The sequence below is a fragment of the Rana temporaria genome, chromosome 4, assembly GCF_905171775.1.
Source record: "Rana temporaria chromosome 4, aRanTem1.1, whole genome shotgun sequence".
NCBI lineage: Eukaryota > Metazoa > Chordata > Amphibia > Anura > Ranidae > Rana > Rana temporaria.
In genome coordinates this window covers 33,284,982-33,304,241 of record NC_053492.1, presented here as the reverse complement: position 1 = coordinate 33,304,241, position 19,260 = coordinate 33,284,982, and positions in this window count along the sequence as shown.

Genomic DNA, 19,260 nt, shown 5'->3' with positions numbered 1-19,260 from the left:
ATGTCGCAGCTAAAATTGACTCCTCAGACCAGGCAACGTTTTTCCAATGTTCTATTGTCCCATTTTGGTGAGCCTGTGTGAATTGTAGCCTCAGTTTAACTACTTCCCGACCCGCGTATTGTAAATGTACGTCCTCTTTTTAAACATGGATATCTCAGTAACGGCAGCAGCTGCTGCCACAACTGAGATATCCATGTTTTCAGCGGGCGGCCGTATAAACGATAACGCCGGTCTCCGCGGCGGATTCGCCGCGAGATCGCCGTTATCGGTGGCGGGAGAGGGGCCCCCCCTCCCGCCGCTTTTCCGCGCCCTCCGCCGCTTACCGGAGCCGTCGGTAGCGGCGGAGGAGATCCGATGCTGCCGCCTGGAGAGTGAGGACTTATGTGAGGGCAAGATGGCCCCCACCCGTCCTCATAGCTCTGCTGGGCGGAAGTGACGTCAAAACGTCAGTCCCGCCCAGCCTCTTAAAGAGACAATATTTTTTTTGTCATTTTTTTAAATGACAAATTTTCCTTTTCTTTTTTTTTTGCATTTAAGCCTAAATATGAGATCTGAGGTCTTTTTGACCCCAGATCTCATATTTAAGAGGACCTGTCATGCTTTTTTCTATTACAAGGGATGTTTACATTCCTTGTAATAGGAATAAAAGTGATCATTGTATTATTTTTTACACTAAAATATAAAAAAAAAAAATCAATAAAATTAAATAAGAAAACAAAAAAAAAAAGTGCCCCGTCCCGACGAGCTCGCGCGCAGAAGCGAACGCATACGCGAGTAGCGCCCGCATATGAAAACGGTGTTCAAATCACACAAGTGAGGTATCGCCGCGATCGTTAGAGCGAGAGCAATAATTATAGCCCTAGACCTAGAGCTACTCTGTAGCTCAAAAAATGCAACTTATAGAATTTTTTAAACGTCGCCTATCTAGATTTTTAAGGGTAAAAGTTTGACGCCATGCCACGAGCGCGCGCAATTTTAAAGCGTGACATGTTTGGTATCATTTTACTCGGCGTAACATTATCTTTCACAATATATAAAAAAATTGGGCCAAATTTATTGTGGTCTTATCTTTTAATTCAAAAAAGTGATTTTTTTCCAAAAAAAGTGCGCTTGTAAGACTGCTGCGCAAATACGGTGTGACAAAGTATTGCGATGACCGCCATTTTATACTCTAGGGTGTTAGAAAAGAAATATATCATGTTTGGGGGTTTTAAGTAATTTTCTAGCAGAAAAAACTGTTTTAGTCTTGCAAACACCAAATCTGAAAAACACCTAAGGTCTTTAAGTGGTTAAAGGGTAACCCCCCCCTGGGGTGGCAATATCTTTGATTTCCTCCATGTTGTTCAGATAGATCTCAACCACTGAAAGGTTGCCTATCCCTCCTCTAGAGGTATATGCTTGGTTCATATTTTGATGTCGGAGGTATGAAGTCAGGTACAGAACAAGTGTTTTTGGGTATCCACTGCTCTTTGTCAAGTCTGCAGGTTTTAAAACGCCAATGATGGGGAAACCCACCATGACAAATAATCTGGAAGTATAAACACACTGCTGTCTGTCCGCTGATCCCATCAGTCCAAAATTGTAATTTACAAAGTATCAATGTGTTCCACAATGTAGCAGAAGTCCTGTCTTTTGGGGCTCAGGTTTTTTTTTTTTTTTAAATGGTGAAACACCCAAAGGTGGGGGGTTTGATTGCCTCCATGTTTAGGTAGATCGCAATCTCTGAAAGGTTACTTACTCCCTCTTCTAGAGGCATATGATTATTTCATATTTGATGTCAAAGGTATGAAGTAAGGTACAGGACAAGTGTTTCGGGTATCTACCACTCTTTGTCAAGCCTGCAGGTTTTAAAACATCAATGACTGGGAACACTCCATGACAAATAACCGGGAAGTATAATAAACACACCGCTGTCTGTCCTCGCACTCCTAGAAATCTCATTTACAAAGTATCAATGTGTTCCACAATGTAGCAGATCCAAGCCTAGAGACAATGTAGAGACATTGGATCGCTCCCATCATGTATATTTCGCTTCCCTTACTAATTATAAATGGGAATTGGTGTAAATAAGCCTTAAGGCCCCGGTCACATTTGGACGATGAGGAATCCCAAAATGCTGATTTGGGGTGGGGTGCCATTCATTCTAAATGTGATGAGATGTAATGATGCGCTAAAATCAACCCTATATGCTATACAGTGAAACAAGGTAAACATGAACCTAAATAGGTATTAAATGAACTGTGACAATCCTGCCAAAGAATTGCATAAAAAAGTGCCAATGTGAGAACGGTAACAATAAGCAAAGTCCATTCATCTGAACTGGGTATGGAAGTATTGCTTATTGTAGATGAATGGACTTTGCTTATTGTTGCTGTTATCACATTGACACTTTTTTATGCAATTTTTTGGCAGGATTGTCAGTTTGTTTAATACCTATTTAGGTTCATATTATTTACCCTTTTTCACTGTATAGCATATAGGGTTGTTTTTAGCGCATCATTACATCTTATCACATTTTTATTAGTTTAGTACACTATTTGTATGTATGCAGCTTTTATTATTTGGTTATCCTTGTTGCTTTTCCTTTGTATTCACCACAATAGCGCCTTAGTATCACTTTTCCATTCATTCTAAATGGCATCCCAGGTGTGGTGCGATTTTGTTGATTGTCATGTGACACAGCAAAACATACTGATAAAATTTAGGGTTGTCTCGATACCACTTTTTTTTTTTTTTTTTTTTTTTTTTTTAGGAACGAGTACAAGTACCGATCCTTTTTTTTTTTTTTTTTTTTTCAAGTACTTCCTGATACTTTTTTTTTTTTTTTAATGTCATGTGACAATTTCACTAATTGACACTGATGGATGGAACTATAACCAATGATGGGGCACTATTCCTAGCACATACACCAACAGAATGCTATTTCTTCCACTGATGTCAATGGGACACTATTCCCTCCACTATCAAGAGTGGGGTGCTGGGAACAATTTCGCCCACTGGCACCAGCAAAGGGGGGGGGGGCACTTATTCCTCCCATGTATAGGACATGGGGGGGGGCACTTATTCCTCCCATGTATAAGACATGGGGGCACTTATTCCTCCCACTGGCACCAGTGATGGGGTTGGGGGCACTTATTCCTCCCATGTATAGGACATGGGGGGGCACTCTTTCCTCCCACTGGCACCAATGATTGGTGGGGATGGGCACTTATTCCTCCCATGTATAGGACATGGGGGGGCACTATTTCCTCCCACTGGCACCAGCGATGGGGGGGGGCACTTATTCCTCCCATGTATAGGACATGGGGGCACTTATTCCTCCCACTGGCACCAGTGATGGGGGGGGGGCACTTATTCCTCCCATGTATAGGACATGGGGGGGCACTTATTCCTCCCACTGCCACCAGGGGTGGCACTTATTCCTCCTATGTATAGGACATGGGGGGGGCACCCTTTCCTCCCACTGGCACCAACAATTGGGGGGGGGGGGGCACTTATTCCTCCCATGTATAGGACATGGCTGACAGTTCTTTATAGTATCTAGGTTGGAAGGAAGTGTCGGATGCTGTGCGCTCACCTGGAGAAGGGGGCAGGATGTGCTTACTGAGCCTCCTCTTCTCCAGCGCACTGATCTCCATGTTCTTGGTCATCTCACTCGGCAGTACCAGCGCAGAGACCTTTTACGGTGTCACCCAGTCCTTAAATACCGAACACCTTGGCATGCACCACTCCATTGGTCATCATGGGGTTGAAGTAAAGGCTCTCATGTACACTGGCCATGTTTTTCACAGAGACAGCCTACCGGGACTGCATCGCTCAGAAAAGGGGCTAGGCTTCAGCTGTCACATGGTGGGGTGGGGCAAGTTTATAAGGACGTGTTTTAGAACCGGAAGCGTGTTGCAATGCAGTGTGCTGTGCATGTTCGGCGGCGCCCTGCACTCCTGCCCCGGCCAGCTTACCCCCGTGATCTGCTGCTGCCAGACCGATCTCCGACCCGTCCGCCGACTTCCGGTTCCAGGTATCGGATCTGGCATCGGGAGCATTTGTGCGAGTACAAGTACTCGGTATCGATACCGATACTAGTATCGGGACAACCCTAGTAAAATCACACCAGGCTCAGGGCCAAAATTTGGTTCCTGAGCTTCTTTGGCATGACAAACATGCAATAAGGCACCCTGTTCAAGTAAATTGGCCTCCCTATGTGCGACACGGAAACTGCTTTTTAAAATCGTGCCTGGGAACCCGCTACATCAGGGGTTGACAAATTTGCTTGGAATCTAGGAGCCAGCTAAAAAAGTTAGGAGCCAGAAAACTCACCCCGTCCCGACGAGCTTGCGCGCAGAGCAGCGCCCACATATGTAAACGGTGTTCAAACCACACATGTGAGGTATCGCCGCGATTGGTAGAGCGAGAGCAATAATTCTAGCCCTAGACCTCCTCTGTAACTCAAAACATGCAACCTGTAAATATTTTTAAACGTTGCCTATGGAGATTTTAAAGGGTAAAAGTTTGTCGGCATTCCACGAGCGGACGCAATTTTGAAGCGTGACATGTTGGGTATCAATTTACTCGGCGTAACATTATCTTTCATAATATTAAAAAAATGGGGATAACTTTACTGTTGTCTTATTTTTTTATTAAAAAAAGTGTAATTTTTTCCCAAAAAAGTGCGCTTGCAAGACCGCTGCGCAAATACGGCGTGACAAAGTATTGCAACGATCGCCATTTTATTCTCTAGGGTGTTAGGATAAAAAATATATATAATGTTTGGGGGTTCTAATTAGAGGGACGAAGATGGCAGTGAAAATAGTGAAAAATGGCATTAGAATTGCTGTTTAACTTGTAATGCTTAACTTGTATTACCAACGGCTCACCACCAGATGGCGCCAGCTCACATCTGGTGGTAATAACTTGTATTACCAACGGCTCACCACCAGATGGCGCCAGCTCACATCTGGTGGTAATAACTTGTAATACCAACGGCTCACCACTGGATGGCGCCAGCTCACAAAAAAAAATGTTTTTTTTTTTTTGCCCACCTTCCAAGCCAAGTCGCCAGGACACTATTTCTAGTCGCCATGGCGACCTGGCGCCCGGGATTTGTCGATCCCTGCGCTACATGAAATGTGAATTGGGCCTAAGGGCCCATTGGCCCATTTACTTATCTACTGTACATTTCAGGAGAAAATACGGAGTTGTCTCTAAATGGCACCCATGCAATACACAGAGGTTGTGGTGCATTTGTTTGGCAAAAATGGAGTCAACACAGGCGGTGATGCCTCCTTATACCTTGTCCATAACCTCTGAAAAGTTTAATCAAAATGTATTTGTGAACCTGGTTCAAAATTTCTGCTTTGGAGATCCTGCCGGAAACGGCACTTCCTGTTGCAGGCTGGCATTGCTAAGCCCCTGTCACTGTCAGCCTATCATATCGGCTCTTTCAGGTGCTTATTGGCCTTCACTGATAGACCTGATAAGCAACCCAATGGTCAACTGAAGGAGCTGGCTGACAACGCGGCTTCAACAGGAAGTGACGTTACTGGCAGGATCTCCACATAAGAAACTTTGCAACAGATTCACAAGAACCGGTTCCTTATGACCATTATAATACAGTAGGTCATGATTTTAACCACTTCAGCACCAGAAGGTTCCCCACCCCACCCTTTCACGACCAGGCATTTTTTTGCGATACGACACTGCATTCCTTTAACTGACAATTGCGCGGTCGTCCAACGCTGTACCCAAATAAAATCTGTAATTTTTTTTCCCACAAATAGTTTTCTTTTGGTGGTATTTGATCACCTCTGCGGTTTTTATTTTTTGCGTTATAAACAAAAAAAACGTAAATTTAAAAAAATATATTCTTTTTTTTCCTGCTATAAAACATCCAATTAAAAAAAAAAACTAAATTCTTAATTAGATAATTAATTTAGGCCAATGTGTATTCTACATATTTTTAGTAAAAAAATAAAAAAAATAAGCGTATATTGATTGGTTAGCGCAAAAGTTATAGCGTCTACAAACTACGGGATATATTAATGGAATTATTTATTTTATTTTTTTAACTAATAACAGTGGCGTTCAGCAACCTATAGCGGGACTGCAGCAGGCAAATCGGACACAGTGACACTTTTTTGGGGACTAGTGACACTAATACAGCGATCTGTGCAAAAAAAAAATATGCACTGTCACTGTACTAATGGCACTGGCTGGGAAGGGGCTGGGGGTTAAAGCAAAGGACCGCCTAAAAAAAATATTTTATTTATATATATATATATATATATATATATATATATAATTAAAATCAAAATCCAGCAGCTACAAATACTGCAGCTGGTGACTTTTAATACATGGACACTTACCTGTCCTGGGTGACCGCGAGAAGAACTGAGAAAAGAACTGCGAACTGCGATCGATGCTGGCAGCCGAAGCCAAGCAAATGCTCGGCTCTCGGCTTCCCCCGCCGCCATCCTTGGTGAGGAAATCGGGAAGTGAAGCGTTGCGACTTCATTTCCCAATTGCCTACTGTGCATGCACGTCCTCGCTGGTCTCTGCTCTTTTCTGGGGCCTCTGTTTTTCCCAGAAGACGGCCGGGGGGACGGGAAGTGATGTAGACCCCTGCAGATTCTGCAGGGGTCTATGCCCTGAAGTGGGTACAAATACCTGTATTATACAGGTCTCTGCACCCCCCTCCCCCCTGAAAGGTGCAAATGTGGCACCGGAGGGGGGGTAAGGGTTCTGAAAAGTGGAGGTTCCATTTTTGTGTGGACCTCCGCTTTAACATCAGGGGCGATCAAAGGGTTTAATTGGGTCCCTAGGGAGTGCTTGCTAACTGTGAGGGAGGTGCTTTTACTGTGGGAAGGCAGAGATCTGTGTTCCTGCTTAGCAGAAACATAAGCTCACTAACTTCCCTACTAACAGAACGGCGATCTGCCTTGTTTTTTTTTTTTTTTTTTTTTACAGTAAAGAGATCTGCCTTGTTTACATAGGTAGATCGCAGTTCTTCTTCTCTCAGGAACAATGGGCAGGTCCGTCCCCGGCAGACATACAGTCCGCCAAACTCGCTGATTGGCTCCCATTGTGTCCTATCGCAGCGGATGCGGGTCACTGGCAGTGTGCACCCCAGACCTGGAAGTGCAAAATCACATACCTGTATGTGATTTTTGCACAGGGAAGCCACCTTGCCGCTGTATATCTACGGTATACGGTCGGCAAGAGGTTCAATATACTGAAAAAAATAGATTTAGGGTTCATTTAAAATGAATGTCCTAATTTGCATAACATACTGTGCCATTCATTCATAATGGAACCCCGGTGCACTAAAAAAAAAAAAACACACCCATGTGGTAGTGTTTTATATAAAAAGGGATATTTGAATCTAATTATTAAAGATCACCAAAAACCCTATTCAATTCATTTTTTTTTTTTGTAGTCTAAGCAAACTCCCCCATCCATCCATGTCTCAATGCTTTATTTTGCTGAGAAAACACCCCCCTAGCATTCGTGGCTGTGGCCATCTTAACTAAGGGCAGATGATTCATGTAGAATTTACTTCCTAGAATCCATCTGCCCTTAGCTCCGGTGTATTGTCACAGTTTGCTGCCTAGCCTAGAATGCTCCGGAAGTCACGTGGCGGCCAACTGCGCATGTGCGATGCTTTCCAAACGCAAATGCAATGCGTTCCAATGGATTCATGACAGTGCACACCAGTGAAACCTCGGTCGGCATCCAGGCTCTTTCCTTAACATCCCAGTGGATTGGAGGATGTTAAAAAAAGAGCCAGGAGGCCGAGCGAGCGGAGCGAGGACGTGAGGCCGACTGGCCACTTTACTCTAAATCCATTGGAACGCATCGCACTTGCGTTTGGAAGGCATCGCTCATGCGCAGTTGGCCGCCACGTGACTTCCGCAGCATTCTAGGATAGGCAGCAAACTGTGACACTACACCGGCAGGAGGGTGTGCTTATCTAAGAAAACCCCCTCCTGAAGACTCCTGGGACATCATGTGACCAGGGCAGAAAACCCGGGAAGTACATGAATGTAGGGTTGCCACCTGTTCACCCAAACAGTTCGGGTTTTGAATCATGTGTCCGGGTTTTAGGCAGACTGAAACCCGGACACATTATTCAGACTGGGCTGTGGCTCCCCATATAACCAAGATAGTCCCACACATATGTTACTGTGTAGGGGCAGGTTTGGCATCACTGGGGTGGGGGCAGGGCAATGATGTCAGCAAGAGCAATTTGGCTGCACCCGCTGTTCTCTGCAGTAGGCTATGTGCACTGCATTACTACTCTTGTTGGGGGCACCCAAAGGTGTCCCAGTCCCACCCACTTTCAGATGCCATTGTAACAAGATAATCAACGTTTTTCCATATTACCTGTCAGCGGTCATAAAGTTCTGGTTGATCGGTGTGTTTCCTATTCTGAATCCTAATAAATTCACCAATAACTGATATTTTCTTTGCAAGGCGACACCCTTATATCTATTACTTATCAGGGGTGGGGGGATCATTTATTGATCATTTATCATTTATTGGGCTGATACAGTCTAATTAGAGCACTGTGTCACTTTTATGTTCATCTGTCTCATCTGGTTTGGGCAAGGAGTGCACGGCGCCCTCTGCTGGCCTCTCACTGGCTAAAGATAAAGTCAGCAAAGTCTTTTTATTTTTTATTATATATAAAGAATACATTCAGTACATGGCTGATTTATTTGTACCGCCGTTACCATGGCAATGTAGGATTTTTATCCGGAGGAAACTAGTTTTTCTCGTCGCTGACACCTCAATTCGTCATCCCATGTGTAATGTAAAGCTTCAGAAGTCTACAGACAACCTTCATTGTAGGAAAGGACATCCACATTTAACACAAGTCATACCTTCTACCTGGGAAGCGCCACCTATGTAATCCTTACACCCGACGCTTTCTGGTTTATTGCTTTTCTTTTCAACTGCCAGTTACAGTGAAAAAAAATAGAATATATAATATTTTATATATATATATATATATATATATATATATATATATATATATATATATGTTATACAGTTGAACCTTGGATTACGAGCATAATCCGTTCCAGGCAGGGCAGGACTTAGGGTGGTGGGGGCCCCTGGGCTTGAGTGTTGAAGGGGCCCCCTGGAGCCGAGAATTGAGGGGGATCGAAGGTGTTGAGCGAGGGGGCGCATTAAAGTTGTTGAGCAGGGGGGAGGGGTTTTGCAGTTGTTGAGCGGGGGGGGGGGTGCCTCTCACCTGTGCCAACAGCCGGGGCCACAGACTGTCATTAGCCCGGCTGTCGGCTTTCTTCCCTTCAGCAGCCACAGTCCTCCACACACTGCTCCGGTTCCTCCTGCTTAACCCTTTCACGGGACTGCGGGAAGAAGCTGTCTGTGCGGGAAAGTCCAGCAGAATGCGGTCGTGTTGGGAGGTATACGCAGGGCCGCCATCAGGAATTTTGGGGCCTCTTACACAGCTTAAGGCATGGCAGAGAACCGGGAGGGGGGGGTGCTGCCGCCTGAAATTGAGAAGCGTGGGGGGGGGGGGGGGCGTTTAAAAAAAAAAAAAGAAAAGAAAAATATATATATATATATATACAGTACAGACCAAAAGTTTGGACACCCCTTCTCATTCAAAGAGTTTTCTTTATTTTCATGACTATGAAAATTGTAGATTCACACTGAAGGCATCAAAACTATGAATTAACACATGTGGAATTATACATAACAAAAAAGTGTGAAACAACTGAAAATATATTTCATATTCTAGGTTCTTCAAAGTAGCCACCTTTTGCAGCAGACACATCTCTAGAACTGGTAAGAGGAGACTGTGTGAATCAGGCCTTCATGGTAGAATATCTGCTAGGAAACCACTGTTAAGAAAGGCAACAAGCAGAAGAGACTTGTTTGGGGTAAAGAACACAAGGAATGGACATTAGACCAGTGGAAATCTGTGCTTTGGTCTGATGAGTCCAAACTTGGGATCTTTGGTTCCAACCCCCGTGTCTTTGTGCGACGCAGAAAAGGTGAACGGATGGACTCTACATGCCTGGTTCCCACCGTGAAGCATGGAGGAGGAGGTGTGATGGTGTGGGGGTGCTTTGCTGGTGACACTGTTGGGGATTTAATCAAAATTGAAGGCATACTGTACCAGCATGGCTACCACAGCATCTTGCAGCGGCATGCTATTCCATCCGGTTTGCGTTTAGTTGGACCATCATTTATTTTTCAACAGGACAATGACCCCAAACACACCTCCAGGCTGTGTAAGGGCTATTTGACCAAGAAGGAGAGTGATGGGGTGCTGCGCCAGGTGACTACCTCTTGAAGCTCATTAAGAGAATGCCAAGAGTGTGACAAGCAGTAATCAAAGCAAAAGGTGGCTACTTTGAAGAACCTAGAATATGAAATATATTTTCAGTTGTTTCACACTTTTTTGTTATGTATAATTCCACATGTGTTACTTCATAGTTTTGATGCCTTCAGTGTGAATCTACAATTTTCATAGTCATGAAAATAAAGAAAACTCTTTATATGAGAAGGTGTGTCCAAACTTTTGGTCTGTACTGTATATATAAAAAAAGGGGGGTAGCCATCTGGGGCCCTGGGGACCTCTGGGCCCTTTAATAAAAAGAAAAAAGAAACCTCTGGGCCCTTTAATAAAAAAAAACATTTATAAAAAATGCATAAAAAAGGGAGGTTGCCACATGGGGCCCTGGGGACCTCTGAGCCCTTTAATAAAAAAAAATATATAAAAAAAAAATTAATTTTTTTTATAAAAAAAAGGGGGGGTTGCCATCCGGGGGCCCTGGAGATCTCTGGGCCCTTTATTAATAATAATAATAATAATAATAATAATTAAAAAAATATATATATATATATATATATACACATATATATAAAAAAACATTTATAAAAAAAGGGGGGGTTGCCGTCTGGGGGCCCTGGAGACCTCTGGGCCCTTTAATAATAATAATAAAATATATATATATATATATATATATATATATATATATATATATAAAAAATATATAAAAAAACATTTTTTATATAAAAAATAAATACAAAAAGGGGTCCGGAGCCCTTGGGATCTCCGGAACCCTAAAAAAAAAATATATATATATATATTTTTTTTTTAAAGGGGGCCCCCTATTGGGTGAGGCCCATGGGCTTGAGCCCAGTCAAGCCCAATGGTAAGTCCGGCCCTGGTTCCAGGAGTATGCTCGTAATCCAAAGTACTCACATATCAAAGCGAGTTTTCCCATTGAAGTCAATGGAAACTAAAATGATTTGTTCAATGGGATGCAATACCGAATGCGGCCAGAGGTGGGGGGGGGGGGCGCCAGAGAGCCGAAAACGGCCGTAAAGGCTTGTTTCCTGCACCCCGTACCTCAGGCCAAATGAGGTACTGCAGGCCTATTTTCGGCTCTGCTCGGCTTCTGCGCCCCCGTACCTCAGGGCAAAATGAGGTACTGCAGGCCTATTTAGCTTGAATACAAAAAGATACTTGGGGGGGGCACACCCTAAAAATGCTATACATCTAAGATGGTGCTGCTATAAGACCAAATACAGTACAAAACAGATTATAGCGCACACATGCAAAAATGACATTTGTCCTGTAAGGCTAGTTAAAAACGCCTGAACATATTCAAAAATATGTGAATATGTTCAGGTGTTTTTAACTAGCCTTACAGGACAAATGTCATTTTTGCATGTGTGCGTTATAATCTGTTTTGTACTATTTAGCTTGAATTCTGCTCGTCTTGCGAGTCTTTGCTCGCAAATCAAAACGCTCTCAAACCAAGTTACTCTTAAACCGAGGTTCCACTGTATATATTATATTTTATTATATATCTATTTTTTATATTTAGAAAATTAAGATATAAAACATACACACTCACACTATATCTCACTGTTGTAACCATGGCAACACAGCGTTCCATCAGAGTGTACTCATACCTCCCAACTTTTTGACATGGGAATGAGGGACACCTATCACCAAAAGTATGCAGGCATAGGACACACCCTTGCCACACCCCCTTAACCACTTGCCTACTGTGCACATACACCCCCCTTCCTGCCCAGACGAAATTTTAGCTTCCGGCACTGCGTCGCTTTAACTGACAATTGCGCGGTCGTGCGACGTGGCTCCCAAACAAAATTGGCGTCCTTTTTTCCCCACAAATAGAGCTTTCTTTTGGTGGTATTTGATCGCCTGTGCGGTTTTTATTTTTTGGGCTAAAAACAAATAAAGAGTGTAAATTTTGAAAAAAAAAAACACAATATTTTTTACTTTTTGCTATAATAAATATCCAATTAAAAAAAAAAAATGTTATCTCAGTTTAGGTCGATACATATTCTTCTACATATTTTTGGTAAAAAAAATAAAATCGGAATAACCATATAGTGATTGGATTGCGCAAAAGTTATATTGCCTACAAAATAGGGGACATAATTATGATTTTTTTTATTTTAGTTTTTTACTAGGAATGGCGGCGATCTGCGATTTGTTTCGGGACTGCGACATTATAGCGGACACATGGGACACTTTTGACACATTTTTGGGGCCATTCACATTTATACAGTGAACAGTGCTATAAATATGCATTGATTACTGTATAAATGTGACTGGCAGGGAAGGGGTTAACCACTAGGGGGCAGGGAAGGGGTTAAATGTGTAGCCTAGTGAGTGTTCTAACTGTAGGGGGAGGGGGGTGACTGGGGGAGGTGACCGATCTGTGTCCCTGTGTACAAGAGACACAGCATTGGTCTCCTCTCCCTGACAGGACGTGGATCTCTGTGTTTACACACAAAGCTCCACGTCCCTGCTCAGTTACTGGGCAATCGCGGGTGCCCGGCGGCCATCGCGGCCACCAGGCACGCGCATTGTGTTCCTAGTAACGCGTGCGCCCCCTAGCGGCTTTAAATGACAGGACGTCATATGACGTCCTGTCAGAACAATGAAGTCAGACTGATGGGGCACTATTCCTCCCAATGACGCCAACAATGGGGCACTATTCTTCCCACAGAAACCAATCATGGGGCAGTATTCCTCCCACTGACACTAATGATGGGACACTATTCCCTCTAATGCAGTGAATCTCAACCTGGGGGTCGGGAACCCCTCGGGGGTCGAATCCTGGGCTGTTCCCAGGGCCATCTTAATAGCATCATGGCCCCCTACAAGCCTGCCCCAATTTACGCACCTACTCTCAAGAATGAAAGTACAATATTTCTACTTTGCAGCATGTCACTTGCCACCATCACCCGTCATCAAATTCAGCGTGTCACTTGCCACTGTCACCTGTCATCAAATTCAGCGTGTCACTTGCCACTGTCACCTGTCATCAAATTCAGCGTGTCACTTACCATCCATCACGTCACCAGATTCAGCGTGTCACTTGCCACCCATCCCGTCACCAGATTCAGCGCGTCACTTGCCACTGGTTCCTTGTCACCAGATTCAGCGTGTCACTTGCCACGTCGCCTGTCACCAGATGCAGATTGTCACTTGCCAAGTCACCTGCCACACGTTGCGGATTGTGACTTGCCACATGTTGCCACATGGGGAGCTGACAGAGAAGATGGGGGTTTGGCAGAGAGGAGATGGGTCTGGCAGAGAAGATGGGTGCTTGGCAGAGAAGAGGGGGGTTTGGCAGAGAAGATAAGGGGGGGGTCTGGCAGAGAGGAGGGGGGGTCTGGCAGAGAGAAGAGGGGGTCTGGCAGAGAGGAGGGGGGGTCTGGCAGAGAGAAGAGGGGGTCTGGCAGAGAGAAGAGGGGGGTCTGGCAGAGAGAAGAGGGGGTCTGGCAGAGAGAAGAGGGGGGTCTGGCAGAGAGAAGAGGGGGGTCTGGCAGAGAGAAGAGGTGGTCTGGCAGAGAGAAGAGGGGGTCTGGCAGAGAGAAGAGGGGGGTCTGGCAGAGAGAAGAGGGGGTCTGGCAGAGAGAAGAGGGGGGTCTGGCAGAGAGAAGAGGGGGGTCTGGCAGAGAGAAGAGGGGGAGTCTGGCGAAGAGAAGAGGGGGGGTCTGGCAGAGAGAAGAGGGGGTCTGGCAGAGAGAAGAGGAGGGTCTGGCAGAGAGAAGAGGGGGGTCTGGCAGAGAGAAGAGGGGTCTGGCAGAGAGAAGAGGGGGTTCTGGCAGAGAGAAGAGGTGGTCTGGCAGAGAGAAGTGGGGGGTCTGGCAGAGAGAAGAGGGGGAGTCTGGCAAAGAGAAGAGGGGGGGTCTGGCAGAGAAGATGGGGGTCTGGCAGAGAGGAGGGGGGGTCTGGCAGAGAGGATGGGGGTCTGGCAGAGAGGAGGGGGGTCTGGCAGAGAGGAGGGGGGTCTGGCAGAGAGGAGGGGGGGTCTGGCAGAGAGGAGGGGGGTCTGGCAGAGGGAAGAGGGGGTCTGGCAGAGAGAAGAGGGGGTCTGGCAGAGAGGAGGGGGGGTCTGGCAGAGAGGAGGGGGGGCGGGAAGAGAAGATGAGGACTTGACAGAGGAGAGGGGGGTGTCATGGCACTTCTGGAGTGGGGGAAGAAGGGGGAGCGTGCTGCTTTGCTGATCGACGATCTGCACATAAGGGGGGGGGGGGGGGGGTCCGACTCGGGATCGCTCACCACTGACTGAAGGCATGGGGTGCTGGTGGCGGGAGAGCATCAGTTCAATCCAGCCACACAGTGAGCGGGTGATGGGGGGGGATCAATGACACCACAGAGGGGGTGGAGAGTTAGTGCTGCTGGCGGCCGCCGAACTCTGAAACGTACGAGACCGCATCCAGCCACGGGGGGGGGGGGGGGTGATGGAGAGCTGCAGTGTGCAGGTACTTCCCATACTGGCTGGAGTGGAGGACACAAGCCCGGGCAGCTTGTACAGGTGGCAACCGCCGCAACCCCATCTCTCATCCACATTATCACATTATCGTGCCTGCTCAGTAAGACGGCCCTGGCTGTTCCAAAAACCTGCACCGCTCTCCCAGCCTTTTTGCCCACTCAGCCTCTTTGCAGGCGTCCATTCAGTTCATGGCATGGCTGGGGGGCAGAGACTAGAGGTCAGCTGACTGGTGATGAATGTGAAGTGGGAGGGGCTGCAGGAGACCCTATCTCCTGATTTCGGCAAAGGTGTCACTGCTACAAGACACCACAAAGGGATTTTAATATTGTACAAGTGGAGGGAACTCTGGGAGCTCTAAATGTTAATGGGTTAGGGGCGCAAATTACTTGTCTTGCCTTGGGTGCTGCCATTCCACGCTTCAATAGACCCTCCAGCACACCTTGCCAATCAGTTCTGGAGGTCCTGGAACTGCGTTCCCCCACGTTCCTGCTGAAATAAAGCCCTGCCGATGGGGCACTATTCCTCTCCCTGGCACCAGTAATTGGGTACTTATTCCTCCCACTGACATCAACAATGGGGTACTATTCCTCCCACTGACACCAGCAATGGGGTACTATTCCTCCCACTGACACCAGCAATGGGGTACTATTCCTCCCACTGACACCAGCAATGGGGTACTATTCCTCCCACTGACACCAGCAATGGGGTACTATTCCTCCCACTGACACCAGCAATGGACCAGGATTTGAACAGTGCTGGGGCAATTCCAACGACAGTCAGTGCAGAATTAAAAATAACAATTCTGAATTACACACCCCCACTCTGCCGCTCCTACTAGCTTAGGGGGGTGTATTTTTTCCATTATCTGTGCTCCTTTCTGATGATCATGTGCTGGTCGGAGTGGAGGGAATATTTCTTCAGTTTCGGGTGTATGCCCATTCTGCTCCGCTCACATGTTCTTCTGCCTTGGGGCAAGTCCCGGCCAGCCGCCTGCCTGCTTATCTCCTTGCCTTCCCTGGTGGAGTGATCTTCCTCCGCACCCCACCCAGTAGTATCCAGGGGCCCAGAGACTAAGACTTGAGGGGCAGAGAGTCGCTGATTGCCGCCATTACTAGTAAAAAAAAAAAAATATGTCCTCAGATTTAGTTTTAAAAATCTGGTCACCTTACTCTAGCAACCAATAAGGGAGTGGTAATAATGTAAAGTAATCTCTAGCAACCAATCAGTGAGCGGTAATGATGTGCAGTAACCTCTAGCAACCAATCAGTGAGTGGTATTAATGTGCAGTAATCTCTAGCAACCAGTTTGTAGTAATGATGCGCAGTAACCTCTAACAACCAATGGGTGAGTGGTAATGATGTGCAGTAACCTCTAGCAACCAATCAGTGAGCAGTAAGGAAAGGATGTGCAGTAACATATAACAATCAATGGGTCAGTAGTAATGATGTGCAGTAATCTCCAGCAACCAATGGGTAAGCGGTAAGCTCTAGCAACCAATCTGTGAGCAGTAAAGATGTGCAGTAACCTCTAGCAACCAATGGATGAGTAGTAATGATGTACTGTAACTTTTAGCAACTAATCAGTGAGCCTTAATGTGTGCTGTAACCTCTGGCAACCAGTCAGAGAGTGGTAATGATATGCCGTAACCTTTGGCAACCAATCACAATCGCTGTCTTATCTGCTGCAGTAAGTTGATTTTGAGTTTAGCTGCTATTTATTGTATGTCTCAGAGCAGGTGGAGAGCAATATTCCAAGGTAGGGGGTAGAAGTTGGCCCCAGCCCCGGCCCATGGGGGAGGGGGGCCCAACAAAATGCTTGCCCAGGATCCAATCAATGTTAAAGACTGGCCTGCATGGGGAGGCAGGCCATTTGGTAGTTTATAAGAGATAACTAGGAGGGAAGATATTCTTTGGTGCAGCTCACAGGAAGTGACAAACACCCGGCATTTCAGACAGGATCAAAACGTCCTATTTCCTGTACTTGCTGAAAATGTTCTTATCCTGAAAAAAAAAAAAACGAATGCAACCACCATGTCTAAGGACTGTATATTGCATCATGTTGCATTTAGTTCTTGAGTTTAGTTATACACAGGTGGCTGGATGGTGGTTAAAAGAAAGGGTGGTTTTACCCCCCACCTAAAAATAAAAATGACATTCATCCGCTCACCTCAGTCATGGAATTTTGATTTGCTTCTACCAGCATTTGGCCTGTTTGTAACACGACCAAACATGACTTATTCAAGTGAATGTGGCCGCAACTGTGAATCAAATACTTGGCTTGTGTTTGCAGTGTGGTATTTTCAATAGAAAACCCCCAGCCATTCATCCGAAAAAACAGTCTGCTGGCCAGTCGTTGCTCTACCACCTTCTAGAGAGCGATCCACCTGGGGGATCTTAATGTATATCTAAAGCCCATAATTTTATCCCCCATTCTGTTTTTTATTTTTTTATTTTGCCATCTGTGTCCCTCCCATGGAGAGATTTCCCTTCACTTCCTGTCCCGTAGCCAAAACAGGAAGTGAGAGGAAATTCCTCCAAAGTTAGGAAATCCCTGGTTGTCACCAAAACTAGCGTCCCCATTGGCAGATTCCACTCTATTCCTGTTATGGGGACGACATAGAATTTGAATTTTCTTTCACTCTAAGTGATATCAGTAAACAATAGAGAGGGTGAATCTCCCTTACAGGGACACAGACAGCAACAAACCCCGGCAGGCAGCCTTAAGCGTATGTTAGGGCAGAATTAAAAAATAAAGCACATATACAGTACATCTCTGTTACACAAACACACGTTTCCCACATTTAAAACAACAAAAACACTTGTTGATCCTGGCAAAAATGCACTGAGCTCCTAATTTCCTGCTGTAAGATAACAATACTTGCTTTTTTTCTGGATTGAAACTGCAAAAAAAAATAATAATGGTGTCAGCCCTGCCCAATTGTCTTTTGCTAAACAAAGGAATCCCTCCTTGTGTTCATACAATGCTGCAGAGAATGTCAGACTCATCAAAATGAAAGCACTCATTTGCACTGTAGAACTTAGGGCTCATTTACAGCTGTGGGGTGGGTGGTAAAAAAAAATGTGCCCTAGCCGCAGTTTTACCTCCCCCTTAGGCTGCCAACCAGGTGGAAAAGACTCTACATATTCTGTAGCTGCAATGATTTGCAGCACAGCAAAAATTCAACTCTTTTTGGTGGGCAGTACCGCTGAAGAACGTGACCCATTCAAGTGAATGGTGCCACATCACACCAGCGATCCAAGCACTAGGTGCGATTTTGCCATTTACAAACCACGTTCAGCTGTATAAAAAAATAAACAGAGAGTACAAACATAAGGAATAGCATTGCCAGCCGTGCGAGTGCTGCTCTTTGAAAAGCGATCTATGGTGGACCACTGCAGGTGTAAACTACCATGTACCTTGTTTACACCTGCAGTGGTCCACCATAGATCGCTTTTCAAAGAGCAGGACCATGGACACTGGAGAAAATGGAATGTTCCTTAATGCTGCGTTCACACATGTACGTGTTGGTGTGCGTTGTGTTAGGGCTGCCTGTTTATTTTAGTGGGTTGCCTAACGCACCAACAAAGGTGCACACCACAGTCTACGAAAATGCATTATAGTGTGCTGCAACTCATGTCTGTTGGCAAGATGCGTTGGGTTGGACTTAAAGATAATAACACTGCGTCACCCCAATGTGCAAAATGTGTGTTTTTGTATGTCGCAGTAATGTGTGCGTTACGGCAACGCAACAATGTAAGTATGGTATAAAGACTTGAAAAAATTCCCATCTTGCTGAAAATCCCAAATAGGCAATTCAGGGAAAATAGAGATGTCCATAAACAGTCATCGTACAGCTCAGAGGCTGACATCACCAGCATCCGCTATGTAAGCAATCTAACCAGGCCAGCCTTGGAAAGGGAACGAATAAAGATTCAGTTTCTCTGACCAGTTCATTCTACCGGAGAATGAATGAATCCAAATGTTGGCAATTACATCACTGATGATGCATTCTCGAGACTATATACCACACCTTGGCCTCATTTATAGGGGCATTGAACACATTTTTATTCTCATTCCTGGAACGGAGGAGCAGTACAGCTTAAATATTTTCCATTGTGCTGATAATCCTAAATAGGTAATAAAGGGAAAATAGTAACAGATGTCCATAAACATATTTGATGGGCGTCATAGTACAGCTCAGAGGCTGACATCACCAGGATCCACTATGTAAGTAATCTAACCAGGCCAGCCTTGGAAAGGGAACGAATAAAGATTCAGTTTCTCTGACCAGTTCATTCTACCGGAAAGCTTTCCATCCCTCGGTTCCTTATATATAAAATTTCCATAAATCCAAATGTTGGCAATTACATGGTTGATGATGCATTCTCGAGACCATATACCACACCTTGGCCTCATTTATAGGGGCATTGAACACATTTTTATTCTCATTCCTGGAACG